This window comes from Symsagittifera roscoffensis, chromosome 1 (genome assembly GCF_963678635.1).
Source record: "Symsagittifera roscoffensis chromosome 1, txSymRosc1.1, whole genome shotgun sequence".
NCBI classification, from domain to species: Eukaryota; Metazoa; Xenacoelomorpha; order Acoela; family Convolutidae; genus Symsagittifera; species Symsagittifera roscoffensis.
In genome coordinates this window covers 95,570,598-95,589,201 of record NC_087062.1, presented here as the reverse complement: position 1 = coordinate 95,589,201, position 18,604 = coordinate 95,570,598, and the positions used below count along the sequence as shown (strand labels likewise).

Genomic DNA, 18,604 nt, shown 5'->3' with positions numbered 1-18,604 from the left:
ATCAAAAAATTAATAGGTTTTTGCAATCCGGGAGTCGAACCCGGGCCTTGTGGCCGAGAGCCACAAATCATGACCGCTGGACCAACGGCGATAATAATGTTATCTGAGTTTTTTTTCGAATAAAATGAGCGCACTATTGGCACGTTTTTCTATTTGAAGATAAACACGCACAGGTTTTCTGCTCTGATCGATCCCAGAAGTTTTGCAACATTTTAAGTTCTTGTATCCTGTACAACTTCAAAGATCTCTCAAAGAACTTAACTGAGCGTAATAGTTAAAAGGAAAAAGAAATTAATTTTTTTTTTTATAGATTCCCCATTTTGGGAGTCGAACCCGTGTCTTGTTAGTAAAGCCACAAATCCTAACCGCTAGTCCAACTGCAATATCAAGGTTAAATAGGATTTTTTTCGAATACGTCAGCGCCCAATTGGCACTTTTTTCTGTTTGAAGATAAACACGCACACGTTTTCTGCTCTGATCGATTCATGAAGTTTTTCAACATTTTAATTTCTTGTAACTTCAAAGAACTCTTAAAGAACTCAATTGAGCGTAATAGTTAATAGGAAGAAAAAATCAATTAAAAAATTTATAGATGTCCCTGTCCGGGAGTCGAACCCAAACCTTGTGGGTGAGAGCTACTAATCCTGACCGCTAGACCAACTTGGATATTATTGTGATCTCTAATTTTTTTCGAATAAAGTGAGCGCCCTAACGGCACGTTTTTCTATTTGAAGATAAACACGCACAAGTTTTCTGCTCTGATCGATCCGAGAAATTTTGCAACATTTCAAGTTCTTGTATCCTATACAACTTCAAAGAACTCTCAAAGAACTCAATTGAACGTAATAGTTAACAGGAAAAAGAAATTAATTAATTTTTTTTTATAGATATCCCATTTTGGGAGTCGAACCCGTGTCTTTTTAGTAAAGCCACAAATCCTAATTGCTAGACCAACTGCATTATCAAGGTTAAATGTGACTTTTTTTTGAATACGTGAGCGCTTAATTGGCACGTTTTTCTGTTTGAAGATAAACACGCATAGGTTTTCTGCTCTGATCGATTCATGAAGTTTTCAACATTTTAAGTTCTTGTAACCTTTTCAACTTCAAAGAACTCTCAAAGAACTCACTTGAGCGTAATAGTTAATATGAAGAAAAAATCAATTACAAAATAATAAATTTCCCAATCCGGGAGTCGAACCCGGGTCTTGTGGGTGAGAGCCACAAGTCCTGAACGCTAGAACCAACCCTAACAGCTAGACCAACTGCAATAACATGGTTAAATGTGAGTTTTTTTTCGAATACAGTGAGCGCCTAATTGGCACGTTTTTCTGTTTGAAGATAAACACGCATAGGTTTTCTGCTCTGATCGATTCATGAAGTTTTCAACATTTTAAGTTCTTGTAACCTTTTCAACTTCAAAGAACTCTCAAAGAAGTCAATTGAGCGTTATAGTTAAAAGAAGAAAAAATCAATTAAAAAACTAATATATTTCCCAGTCCAGGAGTTGAACCCAGGCCTTGTGGGTGAGCGCCACTAATCCTGACCGCTAGACCAACTGGGATATTAATATTATCTGTGTTTTTTTTTTCGAATAAAGTGAGCGCCTTAATGGCACGTTTTTCTATTTGAAGATAAACACGCACAAGTCTTCTGCTCTGATCAATCCAGGAACTTTTGCAACATTTTAAGTTGTTGTATCCTATACAACTTCAAAGAACTCTCAAAGAACTCAATTGAGCGTAATAGTTAATATGAAAAAGAAATTAATTTTAAATTCCTTTTTATAGATTTCACAATTTGGGGGTCGAACCCGTGTCTTGTTGTTGAAAACCACAAATCCTAACCGCTAGACCAACTGCAATATCAAGATTAAATGTGATTTTTTTTCGAATACAGTGAGCGCTTAATTGGCACGTGTTTCTGTTTGAAGATAAAGTTTTCTGCTCTGATCGTTCCATGAAGTTTTTCAACATTTTAAGTTCTTGTAACCTATACAACTTCAAAGAACTCTTAAAGAACTCGATTGAGCGTAATAGTTAATAGGAAAAAGAAATCAATTTAAATTTTTTTTTTATAGATTTCATATTTCCAGGAGTCGAACCCGTGTGTTGTTGGTGGAAGCCACTAATCCTAACCGCTAGACCAATTGCAATATTAAGTTTAATTGTTTTTTTTTTCGAATACAGTGAGCGCCTATTTGACACGTTTTTCTGTTTGAAGATAAACACGCACAAGTTTTCTGCTCTGATCGATCCAAGAAGTTTTGCAACATTTAAGTTCTTGTATCCTATACAACTTCAAAGAACTCTCAAAGAACTCAATTGAGCGTAATATCTAATAGGAAAAAGAAATTAGTTTTAATTTTTTTTATAGATTCCCCATTTCGGGAGTCGAACCCGTGTCTTGTTAGTAAAGCCACTAATCCTAACCGCTAGTTCAACTGCAATATCAAGGTAAATTGTGATTTTTTTTTCAATACGTGAGCACCTAATTGACACATTTTTTCTGTTTGAAGATAAACACGCACAAGTTTTCTGCTCTGATCGATTTGTGAAGTTTTTCAACATTTTAAGTTCTTGTAACCTATACAACTTGAAAGAACTCTTAAAGAACTCAATTGAGCGTAAGAGTTAAAAGGAAAAAAAATTAATTTCTTTTTTTTTTGATTTCCCATTTTGGGAGTCGAACCCGTGTCTTGCTAGTAAAGCCACAAATCCTAACCGCTAGACCAACTGCAATATCATGCTGAAATGTGATTTTTTTCGAATATGTGAGCGCCTAATATGCACATTTTTCTGTTTGAAGATAATCACGCACAAGTTTTTGCTCTGATCGATTCATGAAGTTTTTCAACATTTTAAGTTCTTGTATTCTATACAGCTTCAAAGAGATCTTAAAGAACTCAATTGAGCGTAATAGTTAATAGGAAGAAAAAATCAATTGAAAAATTAATAGATTTCCCAGTCCGCGAGACGAACCCGAGCCTTGTGGGTGAGAGCCACAAATCCTGACCGCTAGACCAACTGGGATAACAATTTTATCTGTATTTTTTTTCGAATATTGTGAGCGCATTAATGGCACCTTTTTCTATTTGAAGATAAACACGCACAAGTTTTCTGCTCTGATCGATCCAAAAAGTTTTGCAACATTTTAAATCATTGTAACCTATACAACTTCAAAGAACTCTTAAAGAACTCGATTGAGCGTAATAGTTAATAGGAAAAAGAAATCAATTTAAATTTTTTTTTGTAGATTTCATATTTCCAGGAGTCGAACCCGTGTCTTGTTGGTGAAAGCCACTAATCCTAACCGCTAGACCAATTGCAATATCAAGTTTAATTGTTTTTTTTTCGAATACAGTGAGCGCCTAATTGACACGTTTTTCTGTTTGAAGATAAACACGCACAAGTTTTCTGCTCTGATCGATCCAAGAAGTTTTGCAACATTTTAAGTTCTTGTATCCTATACAACTTCAAAGAACTCTCAAAGAACTCAATTGAGCCTAATATCTAATAGGAAAAAGAAATTAGTTTTAATTTTTTTTATAGATTCCCCATTTCGGGAGTCGAACCCGTGTCTTGTTAGTAAAGCCACTAATCCTAACCGCTAGTTCAACTGCAATATCAAGGTAAATTGTGATTTTTTTTCAATACGTGAGCACCTAATTGACACATTTTTTCTGTTTGAAGATAAACACGCACAAGTTTTCTGCTCTGATCGATTTGTGAAGTTTTTCAACATTTTAAGTTCTTGTAACCTATACAACTTGAAAGAACTCTTAAAGAACTCAATTGAGCGTAAGAGTTAAAAGGAAAAAAAATTAATTTCTTTTTTTTTTAGATTTCCCATTTTGGGAGTCGAACCCGTGTCTTGCTAGTAAAGCCACAAATCCTAACCGCTAGACCAACTGCAATATCATGCTGAAATGTGATTTTTTTCGAATATGTGAGCGCCTAATTGGCACATTTTTCTGTTTGAAGATAATCACGCACAAGTTTGTTTTTGCTCTGATCGATTCATGAATTTTTTCAACATTTTAAGTTCTTGTAACCTATACAGCTTCAAAGAGATCTTAAAGAACTCAATTGAGCGTAATAGTTAATAGGAAGAAAAAATCAATTGAAAAATTAATAGATTTCCCAGTCCGCGAGACGAACCCGAGCCTTGTGGGTGAGAGCCACAAATCCTGACCACTAGACCAACTGGGATAACAATTTTATCTGTATTTTTTTTCGAATATTGTGAGCGCATTAATGGCACCTTTTTCTATTTGAAGATAAACACGCACAAGTTTTCTGCTCTGATCGATCCAAAAAGTTTTGCAACATTTTAAGTCATTGTATCCTATACAACTTGAGAGAACTCTCAAAGAACTCAATTGAGCGTAAGAGTTAAAAGGAAAAAAAATTAATTTCATTTTTTTTTATAGATTTCCCATTTTGGGAGTCGAACCCGTGTCTTGCTAGTAAAGCCACTAATCCTAAACGCTAGACCAATTGCAATATCAAGTTTAATTGTGATTTTTTTTTCGAATACAGTGAGCGCCTAATTGACACGTTTTTCTGTTTGAAGATAAACACGCACAAGTTTTCTGCTCTGATCGATCCAAGAAGTTTTGCAACATTATAAGTTCTTGTATCCTATACAACTTCAAAGAACTCTCAAAGAACTCAATTGAGCGTAAGAGTTAAAAGGAAAAAAAATAATTTCATTTTTTTATATAGATTTCCCATTTTGGGAGTCGAACCCGTGTCTTGCTAGTAAAGCCACAAATCCTAACCGCTAGACCAACTGCAATATCATGGTTAAATGTGATTTTTTTCGAATATGTGAGCGCCTAATTGGCACATTTTTCTGTTTGAAGATAATCACGCACAAGTTTTCTGCTCTGATCGATTCATGAAGTTTTTCAACATTTTAAGTTCTTGTAACCTAAACAGCTTCAAAGAGATCTTAAAGAACTCAATTGAGCGTAATAGTTAATATGAAGAAAAAATCAATTGAAAAATTAATAGATTTCCCAGTCCGCGAGACGAACCCGAGCCTTGTGGGTGAGAGCCACAAATCCTGACCGCTAGACCAACTGGGATAACAATTTTATCTGTATTTTTTTTCGAATATTGTGAGCGCATTAATGGCACCTTTTTCTATTTGAAGATAAACACGCACAAGTTTTCTGCTCTGATCGATCCAAAAAACTTTGCAACATTTTAAGTCATTGTATCCTATACAACTTGAGAGAACTCTCAAAGAACTCAATTGAGCGTAAGAGTTAAAAGGAAAAAAAATTATTTTCATTTTTTTTATAGATTTCCCATTTTGGGAGTCGAACCCGTGTCTTGCTAGTAAAGCCACTAATCCTAAACGCTAGACCAATTGCAATATCAAGTTTAATTGTGATTTTTTTTTCGAATACAGTGAGCGCCTAATTGACACGTTTTTCTGTTTGAAGATAAACACGCACAAGTTTTCTGCTCTGATCGATCCAAGAAGTTTTGCAACATTTTAAGTTTTTGTATCCTATACAACTTCAAAGAACTCTCAAAGAACTCAATTGAGCGTAAGAGTTAAAAGGAAAAAAATAATAATTTCATTTTTTTATATAGATTTCCCAATTTGGGAGTCAAACCCGTGTCTTGCTAGTAAAGCCACAAATCCTAACCGCTAGACCAACTGCAATATCATGGTTAAATGTGATTTTTTTTGAATATGTGAGCGCCTAATTGGCACATTTTTCTGTTTGAAGATAATCACGCACAAGTTTTCTGCTCTGATCGATTCATGAGGTTTTTCAACATTTTAAGTTCTTGTAACCTAAACTGCTTCAAAGAGATCTTAAAGAACTCAATTGAGCGTAATAGTTAATAGGAAGAAAAAATCAATTGAAAAATTAATAGATTTCCCAGTCCGCGAGACGAACCCTAGCCTTGTGGTTGAGAGCCACAAATCCTGACCGCTAGACCAACTGGGATACCAATTTTATCTGTATTTTTTTTCGAATATTGTGAGCGCATTAATGGCACCTTTTTCTACTTAAAGATAAACACGCACAAGTTTTCTGCTCTGATCGATCCAAAAAGTTTTGCAACATTTTAAGTCATTGTATCCTATACAACTTGAGAGAACTCTCAAAGAACTCAATTGAGCGTAAGAGTTAAAAGGAAAAAAAACTTTATTTCATTTTTTTTATAGATTTCCCATTTTGGGAGTCGAACTCGTGTCTTGCTAGTAAAGCCACTAATCCTAACCGCTAGACCAACTGCAATATCATGCTGAAATGTGATATTTTTCGAATATGTGAGCGCCTAATTGGCACATTTTTCTGTTTGAAGATAATCACGCACAAGTTTTTGCTCTGATCGATTCATGAAGTTTTTCAACATTTTAAGTTCTTGTAACCTATACAGCTTCAAAGAGATCTTAAAGAACTCAATTGAGCGTAATAGTTAATAGGAAGAAAAAATCAATTGAAAAATTAATAGATTTCCCAGTCCGCGAGACGAACCCGAGCCTTGTGGGTGAGAGCCACAAATCCTGACCACTAGACCAACTGGGATAACAATTTTATCTGTATTTTTTTTCGAATATTGTGAGCGCATTAATGGCACCTTTTTCTATTTGAAGATAAAAACGCACAAGTTTTCTGCTCTGATCGATCCAAAAAGTTTTGCAACATTTTAAGTCATTGTATCCTATACAACTTGAGAGAACTCTCAAAGAACTCAATTGAGCGTAAGAGTTAAAAGGAAAAAAAATTAATTTCATTTTTTTTTATAGATTTCCCATTTTGGGAGTCGAACCCGTGTCTTGCTAGTAAAGCCACTAATCCTAAACGCTAGACCAATTGCAATATCAAGTTTAATTGTGATTTTTTTTTCGAATACAGTGAGCGCCTAATTGACACGTTTTTCTGTTTGAAGATAAACACGCACAAGTTTTCTGCTCTGATCGATCCAAGAAGTTTTGCAACATTATAAGTTCTTGTATCCTATACAACTTCAAAGAACTCTCAAAGAACTCAATTGAGCGTAAGAGTTAAAAGGAAAAAATAATAATTTCATTTTTTTATATAGATTTCCCATTTTGGGAGTCGAACCCGTGTCTTGCTAGTAAAGCCACAAATCCTAACCGCTAGACCAACTGCAATATCATGGTTAAATGTGATTTTTTTCGAATATGTGAGCGCCTAATTGGCACATTTTTCTGTTTGAAGATAATCACGCACAAGTTTTCTGCTCTGATCGATTCATGAAGTTTTTCAACATTTTAAGTTCTTGTAACCTAAACAGCTTCAAAGAGATCTTAAAGAACTCAATTGAGCGTAATAGTTAATATGAAGAAAAAATCAATTGAAAAATTAATAGATTTCCCAGTCCGCGAGACGAACCCGAGCCTTGTGGGTGAGAGCCACAAATCCTGACCGCTAGACCAACTGGGATAACAATTTTATTTGTATTTTTTTTCGAATATTGTGAGCGCATTAATGGCACCTTTTTCTATTTGAAGATAAACACGCACAAGTTTTCTGCTCTGATCGATCCAAAAAACTTTGCAACATTTTAAGTCATTGTATCCTATACAACTTGAGAGAACTCTCAAAGAACTCAATTGAGCGTAAGAGTTAAAAGGAAAAAAAAATTATTTTCATTTTTTTTATAGATTTCCCATTTTGGGAGTCGAACCCGTGTCTTGCTAGTAAAGCCACTAATCCTAAACGCTAGACCAATTGCAATATCAAGTTTAATTGTGATTTTTTTTTCGAATACAGTGAGCGCCTAATTGACACGTTTTTCTGTTTGAAGATAAACACGCACAAGTTTTCTGCTCTGATCGATCCAAGAAGTTTTGCAACATTTTAAGTTTTTGTATCCTATACAACTTCAAAGAACTCTCAAAGAACTCAATTGAGCGTAAGAGTTAAAAGGAAAAAAATAATAATTTCATGTTTTTATATAGATTTCCCATTTTGGGAGTCAAACCCGTGTCTTGCTAGTAAAGCCACAAATCCTAACCGCTAGACCAACTGCAATATCATGGTTAAATGTGATTTTTTTTGAATATGTGAGCGCCTAATTGGCACATTTTTCTGTTTGAAGATAATCACGCACAAGTTTTCTGCTCTGATCGATTCATGAGGTTTTTCAACATTTTAAGTTCTTGTAACCTAAACAGCTTCAAAGAGATCTTAAAGAACTCAATTGAGCGTAATAGTTAATAGGAAGAAAAAATCAATTGAAAAATTAATAGATTTCCCAGTCCGCGAGACGAACCCTAGCCTTGTGGTTGAGAGCCACAAATCCTGACCGCTAGACCAACTGGGATACCAATTTTATCTGTATTTTTTTTCGAATATTGTGAGCGCATTAATGGCACCTTTTTCTACTTAAAGATAAACACGCACAAGTTTTCTGCTCTGATCGATCCAAAAAGTTTTGCAACATTTTAAGTCATTGTATCCTATACAACTTGAGAGAACTCTCAAAGAACTCAATTGAGCGTAAGAGTTAAAAGGAAAAAAAAAACTTTATTTCATTTTTTTTTATAGATTTCCCATTTTGGGAGTCGAACTCGTGTCTTGCTAGTAAAGCCACTAATCCTAACCGCTAGACCAACTGCAATATCATGCTGAAATGTGATATTTTTCGAATATGTGAGCGCCTAATTGGCACATTTTTCTGTTTGAAGATAATCACGCACAAGTTTTCTGCTCTGATCGATTCATGAAGTTTTTCAACATTTCAAGTTCTTGTAACCTAAACAGCTTCAAATAGATCTTAAAGAACTCAATTGAGCGTAATAGTTAATAGGAAGAAAAAATCAATTGAAAAATTAATAGATTTCCCAATCCGCGAGACGAACCCTAGCCTTGTGGGTGAGAGCCACCAATCCTGACCGCTAGACCAACTGGGATACCAATTTTAACTGTATTTTTTTTTCGAATATTGTGAGCGCATTAATGGCACCTTTTTCTACTTAAAGATAAACACGCACAAGTTTTCTGCTCTGATCGATCCAAAAAGTTTTGCAACATTTTAAGTCATTGTATCCTATACAACTTGAGAGAACTCTCAAAGAACTCAATTGAGCGTAAGAGTTAAAAGGAAAAAAAAATTTATTTCATTTTTTTTATAGATTTCCCATTTTGGGAGTCGAACCCGTGTCTTGCTAGTAAAGCCACTAATCCTAACCGCTAGACCAATTGCAATATCGAGTTTAATTGTGATTTTTTTTTCGAATACAGTGAGCGCCTAATTGACACGTTTTTCTGTTTGAAGATAAACACGCACAAGTTTTCTGCTCTGATCGATCCAAGAAGTTTTGCAACATTTTAAGTTCTTGTATCCTATACAACTTCAAAGAACTCTCAAAGAACTCAATTGAGCGTAAGAGTTAAAAGGAAACAAAACAAATTTCATTTTTTTTTATAGATTTCCCATTTTGGGAGTCGAACCCGTGTCTTGCTAGTAAAGCCACAAATCCTAACCGCTAGACCAACTGCAATATCATGGTTAAATGTGATTTTTTTCGAATATGTGAGCACCTAATTGACACATTTTTTCAGTTTGAAGATAAACACGCACAAGTTTTCTGCTCTGATCGATTTGTGAAGTTTTTCAACATTTTAAGTTCTTGTAACCTATACAACTTGAAAGAACTCTTAAAGAACTCAATTGAGCGTAATTGTTAATAGGAAGAAAAAATCAATTGAAAAATTGATAGATTTCCCAGTCCGCGAGACGAACCCGAGCCTTGTGGGTGAGAGCCACAAATCCTGACCGCTAGACCAACTGGGATAACAATTTTATCAGTATTTTTTTCGAATATTGTGAGCGCATTAATGGCACCTTTTTCTATTTGAAGATAAACACGCACAAGTTTTCTGCTCTGATCGATCCAAAAAGTTTTGCAACATATTAAGTCATTGTATCCTATACAACTTGAGAGAACTCTCAAAGAACTCAATTGAGCGTAAGAGTTAAAAGGAAAAAAAATTAATTTCATTTTTTTTATTGATTTCCCATTTTGGGAGTCGAACCCGTGTCTTGCTAGTAAAGCCACACATCCTAACCGCTAGACCAACTGCAATATCAATGTTAAATGTGATTTTTTTCGAATATGTGAGCGCCTAATTGGCACCTTTTTCTATTTGAAGATAAACACGCACAAATTTTCTATTCTGATCGATCCAAAAAATTTGCAACATTTATTCATTGTTTCCTATACAACTTGAGAGAACTCTCAAAGAACTCAATTGAGCGTAAGAGTTAAAAGGAAAAAAAATAATTTCATTTTTTTTATAGATTTCCCATTTTGGGAGTCGAACCTGTGTCTTGCTAGTAAAGCCACTAATCCTAACCGCTAGACCAATTGCAATATCAAGTTTAATTGTGATTTTTTTTTCGAATACAGTGAGCGCCTAATTGACACGTTTTTCTGTTTGAAGATAAACACGCACAAGTTTTCTGCTTTGATCGATCCAAGAAGTTTTGCAACATTTTGAGTTCTTGTATCCTATACAACTTCAAAGAACTCTCAAAGAACTCAATTGAGCGTAATATCTAATAGGAAAAAGAAATTAGTTTTAATTTTTTTTATAGATTCCCCATTTCGGGAGTCGAACCCGTGTCTTGTTAGTAAAGCCACTAATCCTAACCGCTAGTTCAACTGCAATATCAAGGTAAATTGTGATTTTTTTTCAATACGTGAGCACCTAATTGACACATTTTTTCTGTTTGAAGATAAACACGCACAAGTTTTCTGCTCTGATCGATTTGTGAAGTTTTTCAACGTTTTAAGTTCTTGTAACCTATACAAATTGAAAGAACTCTTAAAGAACTCAATTGAGCGTAATTGTTAATAGGAAGAAAAAATCAATTGAAAAATTGATAGATTTCCCAGTCCGCGAGACGAACCCGAGCCTTGTGGGTGAGAGCCACAAATCCTGACCGCTAGACCAACTAGGAAAACAATTTTATCTGTATTTTTTTCGAATATTGTGAGCGCATTAATGGCACCTTTTTCTATTTGAAGATAAACACGCACAAGTTTTCTGCTCTGATCGATCCAAAAAGTTTCAACATTTTAAGTCATTGTATCCTATACAACTTGAGAGAACTCTCAAAGAACTCAATTGAGCGTAAGAGTTAAAAGGAAAAAAAATGAATTTCATTTTTTTTTATAGATTTCCCATTTTGGGAGTCGAACCCGTGTCTTGCTAGTAAAGCCACAAATCCTAACCGCTAGACCAACTGCAATATCATGGTTAAATGTGATTTTTTTCGAATATGTGAGCGCCTAATTGGCACATTTTTCTGTTTGAAGATAATCACGCACAAGTTTTCTGCTCTGATCAATTCATGAAGTTTTTCAACATTTCAAGTTCTTGTAACCTATGCAACTTGAAAGAACTCTTAAAGAACTCAATTGAGCGTAATAGTTAATAGGAAGAAAAATGAATTAAAAAATTAATAGATTTTCCAATCCGGGAGTCGAACCCCGGCCTTGTGGGTGAGATCCACAAATCCTGACCGCTAGACAAACTGAGATAACAATATTATCTGTGTTTTTTTTCGAATAAAATGAGCGCTTTAATGGTACCTTTTTCTATTTGAAGATAAACACGCACAAGTTTTCTGCTCTGATCGATTCATGAAGTTTCAACATTTTAAGTTCTTGTAGTCTATACAACTTCAAAGAACACTTAAAGAACTCAATTGAGCGTAATAGTTAATAGGAAGAAAAAATCAATCAAAAAATTAATAGATTTTCCAATCCGGGAGTCGAACCCGGGCCTTGTGGGTGAGAGCCACAAATCCTGACCGCTAGACCAACTGGGATAATAATTTTATCTGTAATTTTTTTTCGAATAAAATGAGCGCACTTTTGGCACGTTTTTCTTTTTGAAGATAAACACGCACAAGTTTTCTGCTCTGATCGATCCAAGAAGTTTTGCAACATTTTAAGTTCTTGTATCCTGTACAACTTTAAAGAACTCTCAAAGAACTCAATTGAGCGTAATAGTTAATAGGAAGAAAAAATCAATTAAAAAATTGATAGATTTCCCAGTCCGGGAGTCGAGCCGGGCCTTGTGGGTGAGAGCCTTAAACCCTGCCCGCTAGAATAACCGCGATAACAATTTTAACTGTAATTTTTTCTAATAAAGTCAGCGCTTTAATGGTACTTTTTTCTATTGGAAGATAAGCACGCACAAGTTTTCTGCTATGATGGATTCATGAAATTTTCAACATTTTAAGTTCTTGTAACCTATACAACTTCAAAGAACTCTTAAAGAACTCACTTGAGCGTAATAGTTAAAATGAAGAAAAAGTCATTTAAAAAATTAATAGATTTCCTAATCCGGGAGTCGAACCCGGGTCTTGTGGGTGAGAGCCACAAGTCCTGAACGCTAGACCCAACCCTAACAGCTAGACCATCTGCAATAACAAGGTTAAATGTGATTTTTTTCGAATATGTGAGCGCCTAATTGGCACATTTTTCTGTTTGAAGATAATCACGCACAAGTTTTCTGCTCTGATCGATTCATGAAGTTTTTCAACATTTTAAGTTCTTGTAACCTATACAACTTGAAAGAACTCTTAAAGAACTCAATTGAGCGTAATAGTTAATAGGAAGAAAAAATCAATTAAAAAATTAATAGATTTTCCAATCCGGGAGTCGCACCCCGGCCTTGTGGGTCAGAGCTGCAAATCCTGACCGCTAGACCAACTGAGATAACAATATTATCTGTATTTTTTTTTCGAATAAAATGAGCGCTTTAATGGTACCTTTTTCTATTTGAAGATAAACACGCACAAGTTTTCTGCTCTGATCGATTCATGAAGTTTCAACATTTTAAGTTCTTGTAGTCTATACAACTTCAAAGAACACTTAAAGAACTCAATTGAGCGTAATAGTTAAAAGGAAAAAAAAATCAATCAAAAAATTAATAGATTTTCCAATCCGGGAGTCGAACCCGGGCCTTGTGGGTGAGAGCCACAAATCCTGACCGCTAGACCAACTGGGATAATAATAACAAGCTTAAATGTGAGTTTTTTTCGAATACAGTGAGCGCCTTATTGGCACGTTTTTCTGTTTGAAGATAAACAAGCACAGGTTTTCTGCTCTGATCGATTCATGAAGTTTCAACATTTTAAGTTCTTGTATCCTATACAACTTCAGAGAACTCTCAAAGAACTTAATTGAGCGTAATAGTTAATAGGAACAAAAAATCAATTAAAAAATTGATAGATTTCCCAGTCCGGGAGTCAAGCCGGGCCTTGTGGGTGAGAACCTTAAATCCTGCCCGCTAGAATTACTGGGATAACAATTTTAACTGTAATTTTTTTCGAATAAAGTGAGCACCTTAATGGTACCTTTTTCTATTTGAAGATAAACACGCACAAGTTTTCTGCTATGATCGATTCATGAAGTTTTCAACATTTTAAGTTCTTTTAACCTATACAACTTCAAAGAACTCTTAAAGAACTCACTTGAGCGTAATAGTTAATATGAAGAAAAAGTCATTTAAAAAATTAATAGATTTCCCCTCCGGGAGTCGAACCCGGGTCTTGTGGGTGAGAGCCACAATTTCTGAACGCTAGACCCAACCCTAACAGCTAGTCCAACTGCAATAACAAGGTTAAATGTGAATTTCTTTCGAATACAGTGAGCGCCTAATTGGCACGTTTTTCTGTTTGAAGATAAACAAGCACAGGTTTTCTGCTCTGATCGATTCATAAAGTTTTTCAACATTTTAGGTTCTTGTAACCTTTTCAACTTCAAAGAACTCTTAAAGAACTCAATTGAGCGTAATAGTTAATAGGAAGGAAAAATCAATTAAAAAATTGATAGATTTCCCAGTCCGGGAGTCGAGCCGGGTCTTGTGGGTGAGAGCCTTAAATCCTGCCCGCTAGAATAACTGGGATAACAATTTTAACTGTAATTTTTTCGAATAAAGTGAGCGCCCTAATGGTACCTTTTTCTATTTGAAGATAAACACGCACAAGTTTTCTGCTATGATCGATTCTTGAAGTTTTCAACATTTTAAGTTTTTGTAACCTATACAACTTCAAAGAACTCTTAAAGAACTCACTTGAGCGTAATAGTTAATATGAAGAAAAAGTCATAAAAAAATAAATAGATTTCACAATCCGGGAGTCGAACCCGGGTCTTGTGGGTGAGAGCCACAAGTCCTGAACGCTAGACACAACCCTAACAGCTAGACCAACTGCAATTACAAGGTTAAAGTGAGTTTTTTTCGAATACAGTGAGCGCCTAATTGGCACGTTTTTCTGTTTGAAGATAAACACGCACAAGTTTTCTGCTCTGATCGATTCATGAAGTTTTTCAACATTTTAGGTTCTTGTATTCTTTACAACTTCAAAGAACTCTTAAAGAACTCAATTGAGCGTAATAGTTAATATGAAGAAAAAGTCATTTAAAAAAGTAATAGATTTCCCAATCCGGGAGTCGAACCCGGGTCTTGTGGGTGAGAGCCACAATTTCTGAACGCTAGACCCAACCCTAACAGCTAGACAAACTGCAATATCAAGGTTAAATGTGAATTTTTTTCCAATACAGTGAGTGCCTAATTGGCACGTTTTTCTGTTTGAAGATAAACAAGCACAGGTTTTCTGCTCTGATCGATTCATAAAGTTTTTCAACATTTTAGGTTATTGTAACCTTTTCAACTTCAAAGAACTCTTAAAGAACTCAATTGAGCGTAATAGTTAATAGGAAGAAAAAATCAATTAAAAAATTGATAGATTTCCCAGTCCGGGAGTCGAGCCGGGCCTTGTGGGTGAGAGCCTTAAATCCTGCCCGCTAGAATAACTGGGATAACAATTTTAACTGTAATTTTTTCGAATAAAGTGAGCTCCCTAATGGTACCTTTTTCTATTTGAAGATAAACAAGCACAGGTTTTCTGCTCTGATCGATTCATAAAGTTTTTCAACATTTTAGGTTATTGTAACCTTTTCAACTTCAAAGAACTCTTAAAGAACCCTCTTGAGCGTAATAGTTAATATGAAGAAAAAGTCATTAAAAAATAAATAGATTTACCAATCCGGGAGTCGAACCCGGGTCTTGTGGGTGAGAGCCACAAGTCCTGAACGCTAGACCCAACCCTAACAGCTAGACCAACTGCAATAACAAGGTTAAATGTGAGTTTTTTTCGAATACAGTGAGCGCCTAATTGGCACGTTTTTCTGTTTGAAGATAAACACGCACAAGTTTTCTGCTCTGATCGATTCATGAAGTTTTTCAACATTTTAGGTTCTTGTAAGCTTTACAACTTCAAAGAACTCTTAAAGAACTCAATTGAGCGTAATAGTTAATAGGAAGAAAAAATCAATCAAAAATTTGATAGATTTAGCATTCCGGGAGTCGAACCCGTGACTTGTTGGTGAAAGCCACAAGTCCTAACCGCTTGACCAACTGCAATAACAACAGTAAATATGATTTTTTTTCGAGTACAGTGAGCGCCTATTTGGCACGTTTTTCTGTTTGAAGATAAACACGCAAAGGTTTTCTGCTCTGATCGATTCATGAAGTTTTTCAACATTCTAAGTTCTTGTAACCTATACAACTTCAAAGAACTCTCAAAGAAGTCAATTGAGCGTAATAGTTAAAAGAAGAAAAAATCAATTAAGAACTAATAGATTTCCCAGTCCAGGAGTTGAACCCACCCAGGCTTTGTGGGTGAGCGCCACTAATCCTGACCGCTAGACCAATTGGGATATTAATATTATCTGTATTTTTTTTCGAATAAAGTGAGCGCCTTAATGGCACGTTTTTCTATTTGAAGATACACACGCACAAGTTTTCTGCTCTGATCAACCCAAGAACTTTTGCAACATTTTAAGTTCTTGTATCCTATACAACTTCAAAGAACTCTTAAAGAACTCACTTGAGCGTAATAGTTAATATGAAGAAAAAGTCATAAAAAAATAAATAGATTTCACAATCCGGGAGTCGAACCCGGGTCTTGTGGGTGAGAGCCACAAGTCCTGAACGCTAGACACAACCCTAACAGCTAGACCAACTGCAATTACAAGGTTAAAGTGAGTTTTTTCCGAATACAGTGAGCGCCTAATTGGCACGTTTTTCTGTTTGAAGATAAACACGCACAAGTTTTCTGCTCTGATCGATTCATGAAGTTTTTCAACATTTTAGGTTCTTGTATTCTTTACAACTTCAAAGAACTCTTAAAGTACTCAATTGAGCGTAATAGTTAATATGAAGAAAAAGTCATTTAAAAAAGTAATACATTTCCCAATCCGGGAGTCGAACCCGGGTCTTGTGGGTGAGAGCCACAAGTCCTGAACGCTAGACACAACCCTAACAGCTAGACCAACTGCAATTACAAGGTTAAAGTGAGTTTTTTTCGAATACAGTGAGCGCCTAATTGGCACGTTTTTCTGTTTGAAGATAAACACGCACAAGTTTTCTGCTCTGATCGATTCATGAAGTTTTTCAACATTTTAGGTTCTTGTATTCTTTACAACTTCAAAGAACTCTTAAAGTACTCAATTGAGCGTAATAGTTAATATGAAGAAAAAGTCATTTAAAAAAGTAATACATTTCCCAATCCGGGAGTCGAACCCGGGTCTTGTGGGTGAGAGCCACAAGTCCTGAACGCTAGACACAACCCTAACAGCTAGACCAACTGCAATTACAAGGTTAAATGTGAATTTCTTTCCAATACAGTGAGTGCCTAATTGGCACGTTTTTCTGTTTGAAGATAAACAAGCACAGATTTTCTGCTCTGATCGATTCATAAAGTTTTTGAACATTTTAGGTTCTTGTAACCTTTTCAACTTCAAAGAACTCTTAAAGAACTCAATTGAGCGTAATAGTTAATAGGAAGAAAAAATCAATTAAAAAATTGATAGATTTCCCAGTCCGGGAGTCGAGCCGGGCCTTGTGGGTGAGAGCCTTAAATCCTGCCCGCTAGAATAACTGGGATAACAATTTTAACTGTAATTTTTTCGAATAAAGTGAGCGCCTTAATGGTACCTTTTTCTATTTGAAGATAAACACGCACAAGTTTTCTGCTATGATCGATTCTTGAAGTTTTCAACATTTTAAGTTTTTGTAACCTATACAACTTCAAAGAACTCTTAAAGAACCCTCTTGAGCGTAATAGTTAATATGAAGAAAAAGTCATTAAAAAATAAATATACCAATCCGGGAGTCGAACCCGGGTCTTGTGGGTGAGAGCCACAAGTCCTGAACGCTAGACCCAACCCTAACATCTAGACCAACTGCAATAACAAGGTTAAATGTGAGTTTTTTTCGAATACAGTGAGCGCCTAATTGGCACGTTTTTCTGTTTGAATATAAACACGCACAAGTTTTCTGCTCTGATCGATTCATGAAGTTTTTCAACATTTTAGGTTCTTGTAAGCTTTACAACTTCAAAGAACTCTTAAAGAACTCAATTGAGCGTAATAGTTAATAGGAAGAAAAAATCAATCAAAAATTTGATAGATTTAGCATTCCGGGAGTCGAACCCGTGTCTTGTTGGTGAAAGCCACAAGTCCTAACCGCTTGACCAACTGCAATAACAACAGTAAATATGATTTTTTTTCGAGTACAGTGAGCGCCTATTTGGCACGTTTTTCTGTTGAAGATAAACACGCAAAGGTTTTCTGCTCTGATCGATTCATGAAGTTTTTCAACATTCTAAGTTCTTGTAACCTATACAACTTCAAAGAACTCTCAAAGAAGTCAATTGAGCGTAATAGTTAAAAGAAGAAAAAATCAATTAAGAACTAATAGACTTCCCAGTCCAGGAGTTGAACCCACCCAGGCTTTGTGGGTGAGCGCCACTAATCCTGACCGCTAGACCAATTGGGATATTAATTTTATCTGTATTTTTTTTCGAATAAAGTGAGCGCCTTAATGGCACGTTTTTCTATTTGAAGATACACACGCACAAGTTTTCTGCTCTGATCAATCCAAGAACTTTTGCAACATTTTAAGTTCTTGTATCCTATACAACTTCAAAGAACTCTCAAAGAACTCAATTGAGCGTAATAGTTAATAGGAAAAAGAAATTAATTTTAAATTTCTTTTTATAGATTTCCCATTCCGGGAGTCGAACCCGTGTCTTGTTGGTGAAAACCACAAATCCTAACCGCTAGACCAACCGCAATATCAAGAGTAAATGTAATTTTTTTCGAATACAGTGAGCACCTAATTGGCACGTTTTTCTGTTTGAGAATAAATACGCACAAGTTTTCTGCTCTGATAGATACATGAAGTTTTCCAACATTTCAAGTTCTTGTATCCTATACAACTTCAAAGAACTCTCAAAGAACTCAATTGAGCGTAATATTTAATAGAAAAAAGAAGTTGATCTTAAATTTCATTTTAAAGATTTCCCATTCCGGGAGTCGAACACGTATCTTGTTGGTGAGAGCCACGAATCCTAACCGCTAGACCAACTGCAATATCAACGTTAAATATGTTTTTTTTTCGAATACAGTGAGCGCCTAATTGGCACGTTTTTCTGTTTGAATATAAACACGCGCAGGTTTTCTGCTCTGATCGATTCATGAAGTTTTTCAACATTTTAAGTTCTTGTAACCTATACAAC

At 35.3% G+C, this 18,604-nt stretch overlaps 1 protein-coding gene and 2 non-coding genes across 3 annotated transcripts in view; 1 reads left to right on the top strand and 2 right to left on the bottom strand.

Moving 5' to 3' along the window:
- The window catches only part of LOC134857265 (serine dehydratase-like), a 260,322-nt gene that overhangs the window by 163,354 nt on the left and 78,364 nt on the right, over positions 1 to 18,604 (top strand). The gene's annotated exons all lie outside the window — the stretch shown is intronic.
- Positions 11,768 to 11,839, bottom strand: Trnae-cuc (transfer RNA glutamic acid (anticodon CUC)). Its single transcript has one exon. It is a non-coding gene; the product is annotated as a tRNA-Glu (tRNA).
- On the bottom strand, positions 12,955 to 13,026 carry Trnae-cuc (transfer RNA glutamic acid (anticodon CUC)). The gene has a single exon. It is a non-coding gene; the product is annotated as a tRNA-Glu (tRNA).